The sequence below is a fragment of the Culex quinquefasciatus genome, chromosome 1, assembly GCF_015732765.1.
Source record: "Culex quinquefasciatus strain JHB chromosome 1, VPISU_Cqui_1.0_pri_paternal, whole genome shotgun sequence".
Lineage (NCBI taxonomy): Eukaryota > Metazoa > Arthropoda > Insecta > Diptera > Culicidae > Culex > Culex quinquefasciatus.
Window position 1 is genome coordinate 27,382,284 of NC_051861.1, and position 13,801 is coordinate 27,396,084.

Here is a 13,801-nt window from a genome sequence, read left to right on the forward strand (position 1 = left end):
AACACTTTTTTATTTGAGTTTGAAAATTATGCTATTTTTTCACTAAAATGCCAATAACTCCCTTTAGATTTAACCAATTGGGGTGCTCTATCCTGCATTTTGCAGCATTTTTTAAACCCTTTCAGATGGATTTTGAATTTTGAAAATAAATTGAATTTTGCCTAAGTTATAGCCTTTTTAAGATTTTTGACGTTTTTGAACCTGCAAACTTTGTGTCCCGATTTGCCCCACTTTTATATGTATAAACAACCCCTGAAAATTTCAGGCAGATTGGTGAGGTCGATGCGAGATGGGTATGCTTTGCTCGTGGACTCGCTCTTAAGGCTTAAAATTTTATTTTTATCGAATTCCTTGGACAATTTTCTATAAAATGCAACCTGTAGAATGTCTTCTGCTCAAGTATTTGCAAAGTTATGATTAAAAGAAAAAAAAAGTTTTTTAGAAAATCGTCAAAAAAGAGGGCGGTGCCAAAAATAGAGGGATGGTCAGATCAACACCAAACTTGGGATTTCTGTTAACTATCGATAGATGAACGTTCCCTTCAAGTTTGGTCCAAATCGGCGAAGGTCGGGTCCAAAAGTGTACTCAGTTGAGATGGAATAACCCAAATATATTTTGGAATATTATTCTGTTTTTGAAATTTTGAAATCTAATTGAAATTAGGATAAAGCTATCTTAGCAAAATTTTCTAGGACATCTGTTACGATTTTTAAATCAAAATATTAATATGTAAAAGATGTGAAATTTATAGCTCTGAAGCCAATTCAGCTGATGAAATTGTAAAATAAATTGAAGTGATTAAAATGTTGTGCGGTGTATATTTTGCTTCTTGGGCTATTTTTTTTTTCAGTCATTTTATGTAAATAGATAAATTTTCTAAAATGACACATTTTTGCATTAGTTTCAAGCAATTATATGAGTGCCGTGAGGTTGCCGTGAAATTCCGCTGTTTGTAAATGGCATGCCGCGCAATTTAATTTTTTTTGCGTGATAAATTACTGTCCTACTGATAACACTGGCCTACAAAAAAAAAGCAAAAACGACCGACGACGAACGAAATTTTCCTGCAGACCTTTGCGGTTCATGCTGCCTCTTGAATTGAGCTTGCACAATCATTTTTGTAAAAAAAATAGGTCAATTTAATCGAATCTTCGATTAATCGGGAATTTGAATCGACTCTGGATTTACAATCTACAATAAAATGCGATCAAAACACATTTTGTGTTACGTTACAACTCATTTTCATGAAAGCTAACTTTTTTATGCTTATAATAATAGTAGGATTGTTGACGAATGCTGGCAGGAGAGGTTAGAGTAAAAAACGAACAATTAAAACATAAAATTTCAGGTAAAATCATACTGACAAGAAAACTCATGACAAGTAACCTGTCAAGTAATTGAAATTTCGGCTTTTATGGCAAATCAAGTGTTCAGAGAAAAACACGTTAAAGTGTTTGTCACCAAATCTCCGTCAAGGCAATTTCCCATAAGATTGGCATATTGGCCTTTGGTTTTTCGCATCGGTAGTCAAATATAAACACTATTTTAGTGAAATTCAAGTTTGAGAAGATGTGTTGGAACCTCTACCACCTGGTGCTAATAACTCGATTTTGCCAAAAGTGGATTTTAACCGGCAAAAAAAAAAGTATTAAAATTGAAATTGAAATTAAGAGCCATGGTTTTAACATTTTAACGAAAAAAATGGTTTCAAAATGCATTATACACCTGTCAAGTTGTTTTGCCATCATTAGTTTCCAAAGATCTAGGTATTGACGAAAACTTTATTTTTTGCGAAAAAAATGTTTTGCGGTGATGTGCATTAGAATTTCATTGTAATTGTAATTTGTTGTTTTATTGGGCACGTCAACTTGTTAGCATAACATTAACACTCAAAACATTTTTTAACAAGCCCAAACATAATAAATACTATAATCAATGCAGAAAAATGCATTTTAGATTGTTTTCAGCTGATAAGATTTCTATTTTCATGGAAATTTTGAAGTTTTTCGGAGAAATATTTTTATTTTTCAGACCAACTTTGAAGGAGGGGGGGGGCCCTGGTCGCATAAATGTCCCATATGCATTTTTATCGATTTCGAAATTTTGATGCAGTTTGGTTCAAAATCCTGTGCTCTTTCAAAAGGTGGTGGTGGTTAATTTATTTCAGGCAGCTTTAACATGTTTGTCATTCGCTGCCTTCTTTTAAAAGAGCCTATAACATCCAGTAGTTTTTGTTCTAGAAATCAGTAGGATATCCAGTTTTTTCGTGAAAACTTTACACGTATCCTTATGAATGGGACAAACTTCAAATCCGTTTTCTCAGCTTGCTATTTTTGCATATGGGACATTTATGTGAACATGGGCAGTTTACTGAAATTTTGATAAAGTACACCGTTTTCAAGTTAAAGCCATTTTCAGGTAACTTTTTTGAAAATAGTTGCAGTTTTTCATTTTTTTAAATAAGTGCACATATTTGCCCATTCAAAAAATTTTTTTTTGAAAACCTGAGAAAATTCTCTATATTTTGCTTTTTTCAACTTTGTTGATACGACCCTCAGTTGCTGAGATATTGCCATGAAAAGGTTTAAAAACATGAAAATTGATTTTTTCTCAGTCTCACCCAAACAACTCACCATTTTCTAACGTCGATATCTCAGCAACTAATGGTTCAATTTACAATTTTAAAGCATGAAACATTCGTGAAATTTTCTGATATTTTCGAAAAAAATATTTTCAATTTTTTAAAATCATGGCTTACATTTTAAAAGGGCCAAACATTAAATATTACGCCCTTTTAAAATGTTAGCCATGATTTAAAAAAAAATTGAAAATATTTTTTCGAAAAGATCAGAAAATATCATCATTTTTTTACCTTGTATCATTTTTTCAGTGTAGTCCGTATCCATACCTACAACTTTGCTGAAGACACCAAATCGATCAAAAAATTTCTTCAAAAGATAAATATTTTTGAATTTTTATGCACCATTTTTGTAGGGACAGCTTCCAAATTTGTATGGAAAATTACATGGACAAACTAATGATGTAAAATGGCTTTTTTGGGCATATCGAAGGCACCAAAAAAGTTTCAGCCGGATAAAAAAAAATACAAAAATTAAAAATTCCATTAAAAAGACCGATTTTGCGGAGAATTGCTCATATACATTTTTATCATTTTTAAAATTGTGATTCGGTTCTGTTCTAAATCGTTGTAAAACTTAAAAATGCAGTCTTTGTTCTACAAACAAAGCCAGTTTTCACGAATAATTTATGCGTGAAGCTAATTATATGTTTTTTTTCCTATACTTGCTGTTTTTGCCTATGAGAAATTTCTACGCAATCCTTACGACCCAATTTGATTCACAATTGATATTTTTCAAAGAAAAATTAAATGAGAAAGTACATGAAATTGTGGCGCTTTGCTGCCCCTTAAAAATCCAACATCATCACCCCAATCAATCGAGCACATGTGTTCGATTTAATGGATATTCGCTGTCCTCAAAAATCATCCTAGTGTGACCTTTGGTTGGATAATCGTCGGCGCTTTCCACTGTTCTGCCCACCCTTAAAAAAAAGAACCATCGTTTGTCGTACTGATCAGAGAATTTTAATTTATCTTTTGCCTTCCCGCGCACGCGGTACAAAAATTGACACTCGCCCCCCACACACAAATGCATGCATGCGCTTAAGCTTAAGCACCAGCATCACCTTAATTATTCGACAAAAATCTCGCCGCCGCCGCGCTTGTTTGCGGCTTATCGTTTGCATTATTTTTATTATTTTTTCGTTTGTATGTTTGTTTAGTTGCGCGCATTCATGTTTCGATTTGCATATTCATTTGCATTCAACTGAAAAGTTCCTTCTCCGCAGTTTTTTTTCCCCTTTATTCTGGGGCATTTAAAAGAAACGCTTGCCTGTTTGGGACTAATTAATCGAGAATTCATTAACATTCTGCAAAACGGTGCGCGCGGTTTTTATCAAAAAGAAATCGGGCACAATTTATGGTGGAATTTGGCTTTGCTGTAGTTGCGCACGTGCTGCGAAAGAAGATGAAATGTTTCCGGTTTGAATGTGTCATTGAAAGATTTCATTTGTGTGTGGTAATGGGATGGAAATATTTCATGCACTTAAGGGAAAGGTTTGTGGTTCATCTCGGTAAGCATTTCTGGTCGTTACTCATTCCGGGACGCCCTCTTTATATGATATCGATTACTTGGCAATTTGAAGTAGAGATGGCGCATACAAGCATGAAATGCTTAATCGATTTCAACATGAAAAATGAGCAACGAAATACATTTTGGAAGGTTGTGATATTGGATTGAGTAAATTTTCAATGTTCAAGTAGAGTAGTTTTCGAGCAAACTGTATTATGCTTAATAGTCAGGACCCGGTGCCTGCAGTTCCCGTTACAGTTTATATGGAATTCCAATAAGAATGTAACAGAAAAATTAGGCTCCGGGTCCAGACTGTTAAACTTGCTTATTTTTTCTAAAATTTGGTAAGAAAACCCAATTTTATCTGTGGTTCATGAAAACAAATTCAATTCAATAATGTAAAACAAGAGTTTGCAACAGCTTACTCTCCCATTCAAAGATAGTTGAAAGTGTAACATTTATGCAATGATTTCAAGACTTAATGAAAATTATAATTAACTATAATTTGCTTCACTTCCTTAAAAATAACAGAAAATATTTAAAGCAATTTACGAATGTTAAATAATCTCAAAAAAATTAAACGGCTTGAAACTGCTCAGGAGCTGGGAGCAGAATAGTGGTACGCAAAGCGGCCTCAATTTAGAACTGTCAAAGCGGAACCAATTTACTGTTCGCAAAATGATACCAAGAAGTGGCAAGTATTGTAATCGATCTATAATTTATTTTGTCGGTGGCGTCGAGGTTTTGAGGTATTTAAAGTAAACAAATCTTAGAAATCGAGCTTGGTTAAATTCGTCGATAACATTTCAATAAGCGCTATGTCTCACGCAAAATTTACGTTTATGACGCTATTTGAAATGTTATCGACGAATTATCAATAACTATGCCAAATAATATTGAATAATCTTAATCCAACATTATCACTGCGCTTCACAGATACACAATCTCGGAACTTCGATTCGGTTGTTCTTCTGATTCACAAAAGTTCACCCACTTCTGACGCAATATTTCGTCACGTGGAAATCAAAAAGGCCTCTTTTGGCCGCCCTTTGATTAGTCTACGAGCAAAAAAAATGCGAAGCCCTTAATTTTTCAAACAAAATTTAAACATGAACAGATTTAAAAAAATTAAAACAAGTCATTTCAGCAGCAAAAAATTTGTCACGCTTGAGCTTGAACATAACCTGCTACTTTGTTTATGTTTACAGCTGTAGTGCAGATGTATTAGTGGGGAGCAGTGGGGAGCAATCGAAAATCACGTTACGAATTCTGTCTTTTCAGCACCCAGCTCAGGAGGGTTATTTGCTCAAAAATTAAACATGTTTTGATTATGAATTTAAAGTGAACCGAGCCGAATTTTAAAAAAAAGACAAAAAGATTATTAAAAATAAAATCATCCTCCACAATATTTTTTTAAGAAATCATAAATTTTTGTTCTTTAAGAAAAGATGAAAAGACAAATTCCATGTGCAAATCAATGAAATGTATAGACAATCTCAATCTCTCTGAATTCTAGTATTTTTTATGGACGTAACAGAAACTTTTTTTTTCTGATTTCTGATCCGATTTTTCAGAAAAATAAAACTAATAATGATTGATAAAAGTTAAAGACAATTTCAAATGAAATGCCAGAATCAAAACATATGTGTTGCAATGAAGATACATATTTTTTGTATTTTAAGAAAGAAAGTTTCAATTGTTTTCGATTTATTTCAGTTTTGAACTTTGTTTAAAGATTGCATTGAATTTCTATTATCATGCAATAACTAAAAATTATTTTAACGGAATGATTATTATAACTGTTAAACATGGAAAAAGTCTTTTTTTTACGCGATGCGTTACGTTTTTTTAATGCGTTGATTGCTCTGGAACGAAGCAACATTTTTGAAATCTTTTAATATAAATTTGAAGCTTTTATTCAGATCTACAAAACACTTTTTGAAGCTTACAAAAATATTGTATGGTTTAAGCGAAATTGACGAAAAAAATGCGTAACGCCGCCGCGTAAAAAAGGTTTCTCTGATAAACCTCCCTATAGTGCGCAGGCGTTTCGCTTTGGTTTTCTTCGATTTTCCGAACCGACTTAATATTTTTGCAGTCTTTTTGAAGCAATTTGTTCGTCTTGTTTCAATCTACAATTAGATTCAAAAACATTACCCAAATACAGAGAAACCGCTTTTTTTGCGGTGGCGTTACGCTTTCTGTTTCGTCGATTTCTCTTCAACCGTACAATATTTTTGCAAGCTTCAAAAAGTGATTTGTAGATCTGAACAAAACCTACAAACTGCTTTCAAAAGATTGGAAAAATGCTGCGTCGTTACAGAGAAATCGACAAATTAGAAAAACGTAACGCACCGCGTAAAAAAAAGGTTACACTATTGAAGAATTCGACGACGTTTTTTCCGCTAGGTTCGCTGTTGTTCCAGCGGTGTTCGGAATGACAGCCCCCATACAGTTTGAGCAGTTTTTAGGGAAAAATCGCGTTTATGATGAAAAATCAAGCATTTTCAGAAAAGTGGGGTATTGCAAAGTGTGGCAATTTCGCTAACAATCATTATGCGTGGTGATTTGTAGTGATTAATTGTGACTGGAATTTTATTAAAACGATTTTTCTAAAAAGATGATCGATATTTTGGATAACTTGAGTAAAATGTTGCAAAAGTTAAAAGTAATGATGAAATGTTATGTAAAAGTGTTTAAACTTTACTTCTCTTCCCCTTTGACCAAAATATTGACCTTAAAATTGAATTTTGGTGATTTTTTGGAATTTTTTGGAAAAATTCAAATAATGGGCAATTTTTTGAGAAAATTATTGTTATTATGCTGTAATATGACTCTAATAGTTTGTTCTATCAATAATACACACATAAGGAGCATTATCAATCAAATAAATCATATTTAAATCAATTTTTCAAAAGATCTTTTTGGTAAATTTGAGGAAAAAACATGAAAAATTAACTCAGTCCCTATGATTTTTACATCATTTGATTCGTTTAGGCGATTGCCACAATTTACAATGACTTTCATCGACGTTAAATAATATTTGAAGGAAATAAAAATCAAAAACTGCAAAAAAAATCATATTTCCAAGCACGCTGTCATTCCGAACATCGTTGCGTAGTGCTTCTACTCGCCACCAGGATGCGTGCACGTTTCTGTCGAATCTCTCAATCGAGAAATTAAAAGTGAGAGTGTGTGCGTGCAACATGGAGTTAAACTTTTCGAAGTGCCATGGGAACCTTCACAGAAACTGCACAGAAAGTTTAACTCCATGTTGCACACACTCTCACTTTTAATTTCTCGATAGAGGATTTGCAGCAAAGCTAAAAAACACATGTCGCCACCTATGAACAAGTAGCATAAACCTATGATTTTTCGAAAAAAATGTGTTTTTACCAGCCGTCCCCTAACATGACAGTTTTCGTGAGTTGCGCGTATCCACCGACAGATGGTAAGTGGACCTCGTCGGAGTCTGCCCATTAAAAACGCAACTCAAAATTTACATGGGAAACTTTTTTTCCCTCCAACGTTCGAGACTAATATTTTAACGTGGCGTATCTTAAAACAAGTTTTTCAAGAAAATGATTCCAGAATGCTTATTTTGTCGTTTTAAACTGAAACAAGACAAAAACTATATAAATTTAAAGTATTCGCCATTTTCAAATGTTTGGCTAGATGATAGCAAAGGCCGCCATCTTAGGCCCACTAGGCCCACGAAAAGGGGTCCGCTCAGTTTGTATGGGAGCTGTCAACATGCTCCTGGGCTGGTTTTTACCTTCAAAATCAACATTTTTATAAAACTTATTCCGGACTCGGATGAGAAAAATTATTTCCAACAATTTGGTGTACAACTTTCCAATATTTGTTTGATTTTTTTTTTTTGAGAAAATCGTAAATTTAGTAAAAGATAGTTATTTGGATTATTTGGCAACAAAGTCTGTCAAAAATCAATAGAAATTGTTGAATATACACATCTGTTATCAACTATATAAATGCTTATTTCATTGACATAATTTTTTCGTGTGTGTGTGTGGTCCAATCCAATACCCGCTAACCGGTAGCGAAATTATGGGAAAGTATAATTTGTATCAGACTGTGTACATGCCGAATGCTGATACAGCTTATCTCAGACCCGGGTATTAGGTGGTGATAGCCCTCGCGCTGCTTCCAACGACCCATTTCAGAATGACAGAGCTCCTTGCGGTCCAATTCCGAGGTCGCTGGGCATTGTTTGGCCCCGCCTAAACATAGAAGCAAGCATCTGAAGGAAACTCGATCTATATTTAGACTTCCAATCCCCTCAGGCAAATCAGGGATTAGCGCGTATTTAATAATATGAGAAGAAGAGATAACATGTTTCAACACTACGGATCAATTCACTGCTAGAATGTAAACCTTCTGATGGCCGACTGCTTAGCGTCCCAGACCACCACCAAAGGTGTGAGTTCGAATCCCACCTGATTCATTTTAGTTTTTATTCATATTCAAATTCCTGATTCCAAATTTCAAATTTCAAAGGCACCGACCGGGATTTGATCCCTGAACCTTCTGCTTGGGAGACAGAAGCCGTAACCATTAGGCCACGGAGCCGGTTATCATTGACATAATTTTTTCGTGTTCCAAAACATGTTTTTTTTAAAGAAAAAGTTCAAAATTGTTTGCGTGCCCAAAAAATGATGTTCATTATTTTAAAACAAAAAATTTTCTCGTCTTTTACAACCAGTTTCATTAAGATTGATACAGGGAATCATGAGAAACAAGCGATTTTGTTCTTCGATTCAGCAGAAAGGAATACGATTTTAGGCAAGTAACCTCTTTTTGGCGCCACCTACATTTGAAACACAGTCGCGCTGCAAAACATCAATTGCGTATCGATTAAAAACAAAAAATCTAGAGTTTTTTTTAAAAGGTCTTATAAGCTATTGTGTTTCATATCTTTATAGACTTTATAGGAAATAAATATTTATTATTTCTATAATGTGGAAATTTTATACTATACTTTTTTTTAGAATAACGACATAATTTTTTTCTTTTTCTTTTAATCTTTGTCAAAATGCTGATTGGGTAACAAGGCGCGATGATTTGTTCATCCCTTAATTAGTACTTTTAGCGTTTTGTTACAAATTAGCACGAATTACACTATAAATTGTCAACCAAATCTCGCTTGGATAACTATAACACTGATCGTCATTAGTTTGCATCCAAAGGGTATTTTTCACTCTCACGTGAATAAAGTTACAGCTTAGAGCCTCTTCCCAAGAAATAGCATCAGCTTGGCTAAAACAGCGCCTGACGTGATCCAGTTGTGCTAATTCGGGTACTAATTTAATTTTGACGAGCAATCCTAATTCGGTACGCTCCATCGGGTGCCGTAATTAGGCAATCAGTAAGTTCGAGAGAAATAACACATTTTCTGAGGCTGCTAATTTGCTGTCCACTTCTAATCGTCTGTTGACACAAACTCGCCCAGACTGCGCAATACTGGCGGGCTCAAATTGATTGTTGTTGTCCTAAAACGTCCCAAAACGCGTCGTGATTCCACTAACAGAAGGAGAAGGGGGTTATTTCGACAGAAGATAAAAGCCCCCCCAATTCGCACCTCCAAACTGGCCCAAATCGGACCGAACGAGCCGAAATTGACCAGGAGGCACTAATCGGCCTGCAGCAAGTCGACCATCGGTCTGTCGAAATACCCTCCAAAGAGAAGTCGACGACGACGACGACGACCGTACATGACCGATCAATCAAGTCCATTTAAATTATTACCAATCGAAACGGATCGTTGTGCCGAGTCAGACAGAAAAAAAAATAAGAGTCAAAAAAGATGGCCTCGCGGAGAAACTCAATTCACACCGGACAGCTAATTTTGGACAGCAGCTTCTCCAAAACCCCAGTCTGCGAAACGATAAATTAATCAAATTGATGAAATAATAATAACGGCCACGCTAAGTGTTCGCATTCATTACCTCCATCCGCGCTGCAAGCGAAACTTTTGGTGACAAAATTCCTCGGCACGAAACAAATTAGAAGCGTGATCATCGCGCGTCACGAATGGCGTTACGTTTCGTGACTGCGTTATTCGCGTAATGCGTGTGTCGTGTGTGCCGAATGACGCGTTACGTAAATTGGGGAGCTAATTAGGAGAAGAAAAAAATCGAATGATTGGGATTGTTATTTCTGTTGGGGAATTTCGATCGTGATTGATCATGCCCGCTAATTGGTTTTGTATTAATTTGATAAAGTAACAGCAAACATTATGTGACAATTCGCAGAACTGACGTTATCTGTAGTTTTTGGGCTTTTTCGATTATCTGGACACGAATGCAGTGATGTTTTCTTACTTGTTATTTTTTTCTATGAGTGCTTACCGAGACATTTGACACTTTAAGTCTGTGCTGGTCAGTATAATGCTTTTAACAACACTTTTTTCCAATGATAGGTAGAAAACATGGCTTTTAATTTTTTGTCTTTTTTTGATTGTGGACATCTGTCTTAATACTTTTTGAAATAATTGATTTCTGTTTCTGTTATTAAAATAAATTTATAATTAATATTATTTTTTCATTCCTTCAAAGAGTTGAATTTTTTAAAAGCCTGATTAGATTTCTTTTAATACAAACGAAATAAAAACTCTTTCAAAACACTGCATCTTGCAAGGGTTTCCAGCAAGTTCTCGGACTGGCAAGTAATTAATAATTACTTTGATTTTTAGCTGGTAATTAGGTAATTCTTTAATTAATTAGTAATTTATGGTAATTAGAGTAATTTAATGTAGTTGATTGGTAATATAAGTAATTTTAGAGTAATTTAAGTAATTTTTTTTTAAATTGTACTTCTTCTACGAAACTATTTACTTTTTACATATAATCTATTATAACAGTATTTTATTAATTTCAAATAAGATTGAAACATAAAGATTAAAAAAGACTGGCTCTGTATGTAGAAGGCCTAATTTGCCATAGTTCTCTCCTAAAACTCTCCTAAAATTGTTTATAGAAGCTGATTAACAACTAAAGGCAACGCCATCATATATTACCCAGTGAAAAATGTTTAATGAATCCGAAATCTATTCATTTTCATTAAGTAATTATAAAAATATGTTTTTTTTTGTTTTGTAAGAACTACATTAGAATTGATTATTTTTTTATGCTTTTCCTTCTAATAGGCAGTCAAAATTAACAAAAAAAAAGTTTATGTGGATCATATAATTAAAAAAAAATAGTGAATTATCATTTTTAAAAACAATTTTTCAAGTGATAGCAATTTAAAAATCAATAAAAGTATATTAAAAATAATTTAAAAAATATTGAAAATAATAAAAAAATTATCAAAAATAATACGAAAAATACAATTATTATATTTTTTTATATTCAGCAGAAATTGACAGTCCTTATCTCTCTAAAGAGCTAAACTATTTTCCCGAAAAATTTCCAAATATGTCTGAGACAAATGTTAAAAATCAAACTCAGTGAAATTAAAATCGACTAATATTCAGATGCACAAATTAAATCCAATGTAATTGTCACATTTCACATAATCCGTATTTTCAGTAACGGATTTTTTTAATATGCTTGAGAAAAAAAATGCAAAGTAATGTCAAACCAATGTTGAAAAACATTTTAAAACTTAACGTTATTTTGATAAATTTCACAATTTTCATGAAGAGCCGCTGCAAATATTTGTCAAAGTTTATGTTTGGCTCGAAAAATCAGGGGGCCTTTTTTCAAACAACTTCGATAAACTTGCAATAAACTGAATACAATTTTAAATTAATAATTAATTATATTAAAACTCAAAAAATATAATAAACAGCATAATTTTTAGAAGAGCTATCAAATGAGCTATTTATAAATAATTTAGTTCAGAACCGTAGAAATGAATACTTAAATTAAAATTAAATGTTTTTTTTTATCGTAGTGAAAAGTAATTAAGTAATTTATGTAATTAATCATTTTGGACCAGTAATTTGAGTAATTAATTGGCAGACTGGCAAGTAATAAACGCTTCTGGAAACCCTTGGAATCTTGAAGGGACCGTCAAGAGCGGGAGGTATCAAATTATAGATAAAAAAACAAAGCATGCTAATGAAGGGACTTTAAAATTAATTGACGAATAGAGCAATATAAATATTGAGTCCTTATCTTTGGAAGATGTTGAGTCATTAGTAGACCATAAAAACCTATATAACGGGTTTCAGAACTAATAACTTTAAAACGTTTCTTCGGTATGTTAATCATATTTGTTTAGTTGTTTACCCCTTTCAGACATTAACAGTTAAAAAAAAGTCTGATGAGATAGTTTTAAGCTACAAAGATACAAAATAACTTGGGTCATAGCTACTTTTACATAAATGGTCTTAAACATTTAATAAACTTTTAGAATAAAATATCCTTACCTCAAATCATAAAAATGAGGGTTTTTCCATTCGAGTAGCAGCTTGCGAAATATTATGATAGAAACTTAATTGTAAATAGTTTCTAACATATTAATGCAATGCATGATATCTATTCAAACCCAATAAAAAAAATCCTTGACTATTCTCAGACCTATCCAGACGATCAAAAATATTGCTTCAATTTAAATATATTAAAGAAAAATATTTTCTTGTCGTCATCGTTTACTATGATTTTACACAATGAAAAACAGTGATATTTGAGAGAACTTTTCTTACTTTCGGAGAAATAATTTAAAATGAACACAATTTAACTACGATGGATATGGAAAATCACTTTTTTATTTTGTCGATCTTTTTTGACATCATAATGCCACTTTTTCTATCAATTGTTGGTGATTGAAAATTTGAAGCTCACGAATTCCCGGAAAGATTATATTGAAAACCAAGTGAGATATAGGTAGTGAATGACCAAATCGGTTAAAGTTGCCTCAAATAAATAAACCAACAACAACAGCAACGGAGATCTAGGCTAATAAAATTTAAATGCGCTCTAAGAGATTTTAAAAAGATCTTTTTGAGAGCTGATGAACTCATTCACATGAAAATAGAGAAAATACAGAGAAACCTCTTTTGCGCGGTGGCGTTTCGCTTTTTTTCTATCAATGTCACCCGGGCTATTAAAGTCATCCCAGTTTACGGTATAACCATACCATACACACAAAAAAATATTTCCGAATGTTACATCATTTATGATGTAACACTTTTGCATGTCATTAAACATTTAAATTTAAATTCAATTTGATGTAAATTTGCAACAAATTATACGTAAAAACATGATTTTACATGTGATTCAACCGTTTACGTCGAATCTCAAGTTTACATCAACTGAGTTTACATGTGATTCATTTTTTCCGTGTAGAGTAAATTCACATATTTTTTTCTGTGTAGGCCCGAGTATGGTTTCTATATGCCGCATGTTAATAATAGGCCATGCTTGTAAATTCAAATTTTTTCCAATTGGCACTTTTTTTCTCACTAAAACTCAAATATCTTGGTGTTGGAGTATCGACATTGCGATTTTTCTCAGAGAAAAATGTTCGTGGTGAAATTTCCTGCATGTTACATTCATTAGTTATTTAAAAAAAAATGCACACCCAATTGCGCTCGCGAAATCAAAATTAGATTAAATAAGAAAGGAGAAACATACACCTTAGATTTATTGGTTCTTTATGTGAAATTGTCTCAGCTTTCGAAT